Here is an 8,095-nt window from a genome sequence, read left to right as displayed (position 1 = left end):
CCCAACCAACTCATGAAGTTAGAGCTGTTTCAACCTCGCTAGCATTCCAAAAGAATTTGGTAATCAGGACCATTCTTGATTCCACCTTTTGGAGGAGCAACTCAGTATTCGTCTCCTCTCCTCATTGCGCTCCGTATACGTTATGTACGTTCGCTTTACTTCGATAAAGCAAGCTGATAAGTTTGACGGCGGCAAGCTGCTTTGCACAGTCAAACAACTTATGTCTCTGGTCGGCATAAGAAGGGCAATTTTAGACGTGAGGAAGCTTTTGGAGGTGCTCGACGTCCTATAAGTAGAGGACATTCTCCAGGACGCTCGGCAAGCACCTTGCGGAAGACGAAAGCCATACGTCTTCCTTTAGTGTTCACACTCTTCAGGAGCAGCGTGCGGCTCTCCATGGAGACTCGCATGAGGACGTCCCTTAAAAATATTCAATGTCATACGCAAAACGCTGTTCGTCATAACATTGAGATGTTGGCAAGGTCGCTCGCCAGGACGCCTCTTGGCGGGCCTTGCATGCATCAAGGGCGCTCAACGAGTTCCTCTCTGAAACGTCGTTCAGAAGACTTGGTGTTCTCTGCTCACACTCTCGTAGCTGGAACGCTTTCCAGGACGCTAAGCAGGACGCTTTTGAGGACGCTCGGCAGGAAGCTTTTGAGGACGCTCAGCAGGCGCTTTCCGCACGCTTTTGAGGACGCTCAGCAGGACGCTTTCCAGCACGCTTTTGAGGACGCTCAGCAGGACGCACTTTGTGGACATTGTCGCCAGGGAGACGCTTCGGTGGAAGCTCGGCAGGACGCTAGCGAGGACGCTCGCCAGGACGCTAGCGAGGACGCTCGCCAGGACGCTAGCGAGGACGCTTTTGAAGACGCTCGGCATCCTACACGTCATGACGCCTCGGGTAGAGCACTTGCCAGGACGTTCTTCAGAACGATAGCGTCCTACGCATCAAGACGTTCGGCAGGATTCCTGCAAGAACGCTCTTCAAGAGGGCGTCGTCGAAGTAGAGGAAGGGAGTTTGGTCTCGTCAAGATGTCTACTTCGCTTTACTAGAGGGAAGCGTTCAATAGAATCCATCACTTGATGAATTCCAGGAAAACTGAAGCAGATTTCGGTGTCATAAAACGCCTCGTCTGCTTTCGGGATTGCGCTGCCGAAGGGGAACATTAAGGTCCTTCCTGTCGTAAGCCCAGTCTCTAATCAGGAATCCTGCCCCTTCCTCGATTTCTGCGGGAATCGGGAAAAACTATATGCTCGAATTCCTGGATTTACTTTCTGTCATGTAAATGGGTTAGTTCTCATTGACAAAGATCTTCATAACATTTTATCGCTTAAGCGGATAAGTAACAAATTTCGGAAGAGCTCTCATTCATTTTCAGAACCGAACGTGGACAGTCGTTTTCCTTTCTTTCTCTCTTCCTCGTCCAGGAAAGATGTAGTAGAGAATTCGATGTTCAAATTACTACAATACGTAGTTTATCTTTGCGTCATTTTGCTAACGCATGGGTCGAGTCATATACGCATATCGTATTTACCTCTGCGGATAGAAGCCGAAAGAACTGTTGTTCTAATGTATTTATTTGACACTCCCTTCAACCTTCCAAGAGTTTTCGGAGTAAGAACAACTCTTCAGGTATTGTTACGTACAACACCACTCAGCTTCTGTATTTAGCGAATTCTGTTTCGTTTAAATAGGCCTGCTTGAGAGTTTCCTTTTGCTCGATAATATCATACCTATTCCTTCGTAAAGGGAGTAGCTGGCAACTCAGCAGATAGTATTCTGTTCTCCATTGAAGCTTTCCTTCGAGGAAGACTTCTCCTTCACTCTTTTTGATAGAGATCGAAGGTGGTCGATCTCCAATCCTTATTTTGTTTTCTTTAAGGAAAGAATTTAGGATGGAGATCGTTTTGTTCAGAATACTATAAATATACTACGTATATTAACCTCGCGACATGATTCTACTAAGCAGTTGAATTGTCCGAGGGGTAGCGCATATCCTAGTTATTCTACGGATTGCGAACTTAGAAAACTCGAGAAGTATTCTAATTGAACTGCAACATCAACTCAGCTTCTGTATTTAGCGAATTTTGTTTCGTTTAAATATGCCTGCTTGAGAGTTTCCTTTGGCTCGATAATTTCATACCTATCCCTTCGTAAAGGAGTAGCTGGCAACTCAGGCATATAGTGCGAGACGAGATCAAGGCTGCTGTTACTGTGATCTACGCAGTACCGGCTAGCTCGGTGTCATGCCCGGTTGGTTACGTCTCTCTCCCTTGCGGGAATGGCTTAATAAACCGTCTCTTTGCCTACAATCATGGATTTTAGCTCGGGTTGAGGAAATTTCTAGTAATCTTGAATGATCATACCTGCGTTTACTTAGAAAATTTCAACAAGATATCTCTTATACTTGTAGGTGCGGGTTTACCGCCGCGGGTAACATTCTGTACGAATCTACTGCGGCATAGCACTATAATAATGCTCTCCTGCTTATGCAAGCGCAGCCTTATTTAGGGAAGGAAGCAGGCTGAGTGAGGGAATGGATGAGTTTGCTGGGGACCATTTCCCTCGCTGGAGAAGCTTGTTTTCCCTGAATAAACAGCAATTCAGACCTCTACAAATTTTCCTCACGAAGAAATTGGAATAACATCAAAGATCTTGTAATTCTAATTTTCTCTCAACGGCTTGAGGATCACCTCAGGTGATAGCGAGAGGGTGCCAGACATCCGAACAGAGAACAGATGTTCTGGCACATTGTCTGAAAGATTGGAAAGCCAAATTAGTCGGCTTTCCAGTTCCTCGAAGGGTGAGGTTGGATCGAGTGGCCCAAACTCATCTCGGATAATTTCTCAGCTCTCTCATAGCTCGAGAAGAGAGAATTGGTTATGCTTGGGCACGGAACGTAACGATCCTCAATAGGTTCGTTAATCTAGTGCACGTCCGTGGGGGGTCCCCTTCTCGATCGAAAGGCAACAACTACTGACGTCTGAGTAATCCTCACTTAGAAGTATGTCGAAAGTGAGGAGAGACTGAGGGAGTCCTTTCGTTAAGTTTTTTCGTAATATTGAAGACGAAGGAGCTTCCTCTTAAGTTGTTCCCTTATTCATGATCCTAGAGGATTAGCTTAGTCGCCACATGTTGGCCTCTAAGAGGTTGGATTCACAGAGGTCAGGTATTCAGAGAATTGTCCAAAGACCCTTCCCGAGAGAATCGGTGTAATCAAACATCGTCACTTAGTGAAGTATCTAATATCTCTCCTCTCTGAGTCTGAAAGCGTTCAGACTATCGAGAAGCGATAAGATCTTCAAGATTAATGGCAGTCTCTTGGCCAAGGCAAAGCAGTGCTGCCTATTTTCAGTTTTCAATCGGAGGGGGCCGTTTCTGGAGATAGTGAAGGGAAATGACTGTTTTTTTTTTTTCCTCCACCTCCACCTCTGTGAATTTCGTTATGGTTCTATCTTTCCGTATGAAGTATGAGATAAGATAGAAGTCCTAACTGTTGTAGAATATGCAAATATGTTGTTGACGGCCTCTAGGCTCAGAGATTCGGTTTCTGTCAAACACAAGCTTCACGATCTTTGAGGTCTGTGGAGATCTTGTATTCTCTGGATCAAAGGTTCCGGCATGGAACTTAGACGTAGTCTGAGTTTCTGATGCCAAAAGCATTTCGAACCTATCCTTTCTGCGAACTTAATACACGTGACCAGAAGGCTAATATTCTAACCGCTTTAGCCACGGCAAGGAGGGTTAGTGAGGTTTTAGCCATCATCAGAGGTTTTGGCTTTAAAGGACATAATGCGGTCTGTCCGCTAAGCCTTCCGTTCTTGATAAGAACGAAAACCTGTCTGACCATTGACCCGAAGGCTTGGAGACCAAGGGTATGGCACAAATTATTGGGCAAGGGCAGTAGAGAGTCCTGTGCCCTGTAGGGTCTCTCAAGTTTTATCTTGATAAAACTATAGAAAGTCAAGGTCAACAGACAATCTGCGGTGTTCCGTAAAAAGACCAGACTAGTTCATGTCCAAGAACACCCTGGCATGATAGCCAAGGAGTTGTTCTTTTAAGAGGTCTCATTCATTATGTTTGCATAAAGATTTGAGATTTTTTCTTAATATCAATGCTCAAGAGGTGAGGGCGCGGCCTCGGAAGCATTTCAACAGAGCATGACACTCAGTAACATCCTGAGTGCCACGCTTTTGCGAAGCAACTCTGGGTTCGCTTCACACTCCCGACAATCTGCGGTGTTCCGTAAAAAGACCAGACTGGTTCATGTCCACGAACACCCTGGCATTATAGCCAAGGAGTTCTTTTAAGAGGTCTCATTCATTATGTTTGCATAAAGATTTGAGATTTTTTTCTTAATATGAATGCTCAAGAGGTGAGGGCGCGGCCTCGGAAGCATTTCAACAGAGCATGACACTCAGTAACATCCTGAGTGCCACGCTTTAGCGAAGCAACTCTGTGTTCGCTTCACACTCCCGACGGGATGTGAAGACGACATTTCAGATCCGTAAGTCGCTAGGACCATACATATCCGTAGATATATTATTGGGTGCAAGAGGCAACACGAATCCTATCCTATAGAAAAGGGATAGGTGTGCTTTTAACTTTGAAGGGTTGGTCGCTTGAGGCGCGTTCCTTCTCTTTAGCCTAGAAGTTATGGAACTAACTTTGATAGGTTAGGTCAGGTGGTGGTTTTAGCTTCGGTGCCCTCAAAAGTATGGTCATATGGTCTAGTCACATTGTGGTCACGCCCCCCCCCCGTTGACAGATCATCTAGAGCGCACCAGCATTACAGGTCTCTACCTCGCTGGCAACTCTAGTAACGCAGAAGCAGACTTTGGTGACAGTAATCACGAAGTCGGCTATGCTAACAGGTCAGGAACCAAGATGTATATCATCTACTTATTTTAGTTTCCCAAAAATCCTATTCTGTCTCTTCCCACCATCCGAAGGTGGGATTCAGCTATATATATATCTGTCAGGTAAGTTTCATGAACAAAATGTTATTGTTATAATACAATTAAGTTTGTTCATACTTACCTGGCAGATATATATAATTAAAGTGCCCCCCACCACCTCCCCTCAGGGAGACAGTGGCACTGATAAAATATGAATAGAAAATGGGAATAGTTCCTGATATCCGCCTCCCCAGCGGCGGGAATGGGTACTACCACCTGGCCGCCCACTCTGCGTGTGCCGCGAATTTTTAAATTCTGTCGGACTTCAGAAAATACAGCTATATATATATCTGCCAGGTAAGTATGAACAAAACTTAATTGTATTATAACAATAACATTTTTTCGTCCTCCGAAGCGTCCTCCCCGCGCAAGGGGTGGAGCGCTCGGAGAGACTCTCGTCCTTTGAAAAGGACGTTTCGTGCGGAGGACGCTTCACGTCCTCTTTCGCCGCTTTCGTCGGAGGACGCTTATGACGTTTTTCCGCCTCAGAAGAGAGGTAGGATCTCCTCCGATGAGGACGCTAGGTTGCGTGCACAGGCGCGTATACCTGAGAAGCAGGTAGCTGTACCTGTGAGAAGGAAGGAGGCGTCCCCTCGCCCCTCGTCTTCTCACAGGATCAGTCCTGCTTCCTCTGTTCATTCTTCCCCAACGAAGAACATTCTTTTGTCCCTTCAGGACCAGCTATCCTCGCTTATGGCTCAGAGGACTCGCCCAGCAGCAGTCGAGCCTAAGCGGAGGAAGGACCTTAGACTGCCTGTCAAGAGGACTAAGCAGTCTCCTTCTCCTTCTCCTTCACCTACTTCGTCTCGTTCGCCGATCGCTTCTCCTTCGGCGATTCGCCGATCTCGTTCGTCCTCTTAGAACGGAACGTTACGTCAGGACGCTTTTGAGGAGGACGCTCTTTACGAAAGACGTTTCGGCAGGACGTTCGGCAGGACGCTCGTCAGGACGCTTGTCAAGACGCTCGTCAGGACGCTTGGCAGGACGCTAGGCAGGACGTTCGTCAGGACGCTTGGCAGGACGCTAGGCAGGACGTTCGTCAGGACGCTCGCCAGGACAAGCTAGACAGGATGCTCGGCAGGACGCTCACCAGGACGCTCGGCAGGACGCTTGGCAGGAGCTCGCCAGGACGTTCAGGCCGCCTTTCAAGACGTTTTTGGAGATTCTGGACCAAGAAGTTCTTTCCCCCAGACGCTAGTTTACGCGCACAGGCACGTATGCCAGCGAAGAAGAAAGTTAAGGACGCTTCTCGGGCAGGTGGAGGGGAACTGCTGCGGAAGGCGCTGAGGACGCTCGTCCTCCTCAGGACGCTCTTACCTTCATCGAGCAGTAAGCGTCATAAAGAAGACAGCCGAAATAAGGCTGCCTCTAGCAAGGATAGGGGTCCTTTGATCAAACCAAGACCTGATATCAGGACGCCCTCTCCTGACAGACGGTCTCCTCTTCCGTTTAGAGAAGGGAGAGCTAAGTAGTTCGGCTGAATCGGTTGAAGAGGAACCTGCTACAGCCCCGTCTATCTCGGACTATAAAGTCCTCGTACGACTCTTGCGTTCTTCTTTTGAAGACAAATTTCAGCCCGCAGCTCCCAAGTCTCCTCTTTCGCAGTTTTCTTCATCTAAAACTGGAAAACCCCGGAGTTTGTAGAGATGAAAAACTTCTCTCTCAACGAAACGTGCTTTTTAAAAAGCTCCAGGATTGGATGGTACGAAGGAGAGACCAAGGCAAGACGACCTTCGCCTTGCCTCCAACGAGACTTAGTGGAAAAGGGGGCATTTGGTATAGAACCAAAGATGAAGTGGGAGTTCGTATCCCTTCTTCGGCTCAAGGAGATTTCTCCAGCCTAGTGGATTTGCAGAGGAGGTCGCTTTTACCCTCTGCTAAGGTAACATGGACCGCGTCGGAGACTGACCATCATTTGAAAGGTCTGCTCAGGACTCTGGAAGTCTTCAACTTCCTTGACTGGTGTTTGGGAGTTCTGGATATGCAAGCGAGAAGCCCAGAATCTCTCAGTCTGGGGAGCTGTCCAGCGTGTTACCATGTATGGACAAAGCCGTCAGGGATGGTTCGGAGGAGCTCGTATCTCATTTTGGAACGGCTTTATTAAAAAAGAGAGCTTTGCTGTGCAACTCCACAGCTCGTTCGGTGACTCCAGCTCAGAAAGCGATTTGCTGTTCTCGCCTCTTTCGAACCATCTCTTCCCCCAGACTTTGGTAAAGGACCTGACGAACAGCTTACAAGAGAAGGCAACTCAGGACCTTTTGGCCCAGTCTACAGACGTCAGCCGTACCTTCAACCTCTTCAGCTGCGGTTCGACGCCGAAGAAAGTAAAGCCCTTTCGTGGGGCTCCCCCCTCGAGAGCAGTCTCGAGGAGAGGGTTTTCACGAGGAAGAGCTTCCTTTAAGACAAAGCCTTCCAAGTGAGAAGCATGTCCTTCAGACACCAGTCGGAGCCAGACTGAAGTTTTTTGCGGGAGCGTGGAGAGAGAGAGACACGGACTCTTGGTCCCTCAAGATCGTGGAGCAGGGGTACAAGATCCCCTTTTTAGATCTGCCTCCGTCTCTACGACTCCCAGAGACCTTTCTCCATCCTACCAGGGAGAAAAGAAGAAAGTATTGTTCGATCTCCTTCAGCAGATGATCGACAAAGAGCGGTGGAACAAGTCGCGGACCTGGGGTCTCCAGGTTTTTACAACAGAATCTCCTAGTACCGAAGCAGTCGTCAGGTTGGCGTCCAGTTCTGGATGTAAGCAGGCTCAATCTTTTCGTGGAAAAAGAACAAATTCACGATGGAGACGCCTCATTCTGTTCTGGGAGCGTTGAGACCGGGCGACTGGATGGTATCCTTAGACTTTGCAGGACGCGTACTTTCACATCCGATCCACCCTCTTTCAAGAAAGTATTTAAGGTTTGTCTTAGACAACAAAGTATGGCAGTTCAGAGCTATGTGCTTCGGACTGACCACGGCTCCGATGGTGTTCACAGTAGTACTGAAGAACCGTAGCGAGGTGGCTACACTTCGGGAATAAGAGTTTCCCTGTACCTCGACGACTGGCTGATCAGAGCGTCGTCGAGAGAGAAGTGTCTGAAGGACTTTGCAGTTCACTTTAGCCTTAGCGAAGTCCCCTGGGACTTCTGGT

The sequence above is a fragment of the Macrobrachium nipponense genome, chromosome 39 (assembly GCF_015104395.2).
Source record: "Macrobrachium nipponense isolate FS-2020 chromosome 39, ASM1510439v2, whole genome shotgun sequence".
NCBI lineage: Eukaryota > Metazoa > Arthropoda > Malacostraca > Decapoda > Palaemonidae > Macrobrachium > Macrobrachium nipponense.
This window is presented reverse-complemented; position numbering follows the sequence as displayed.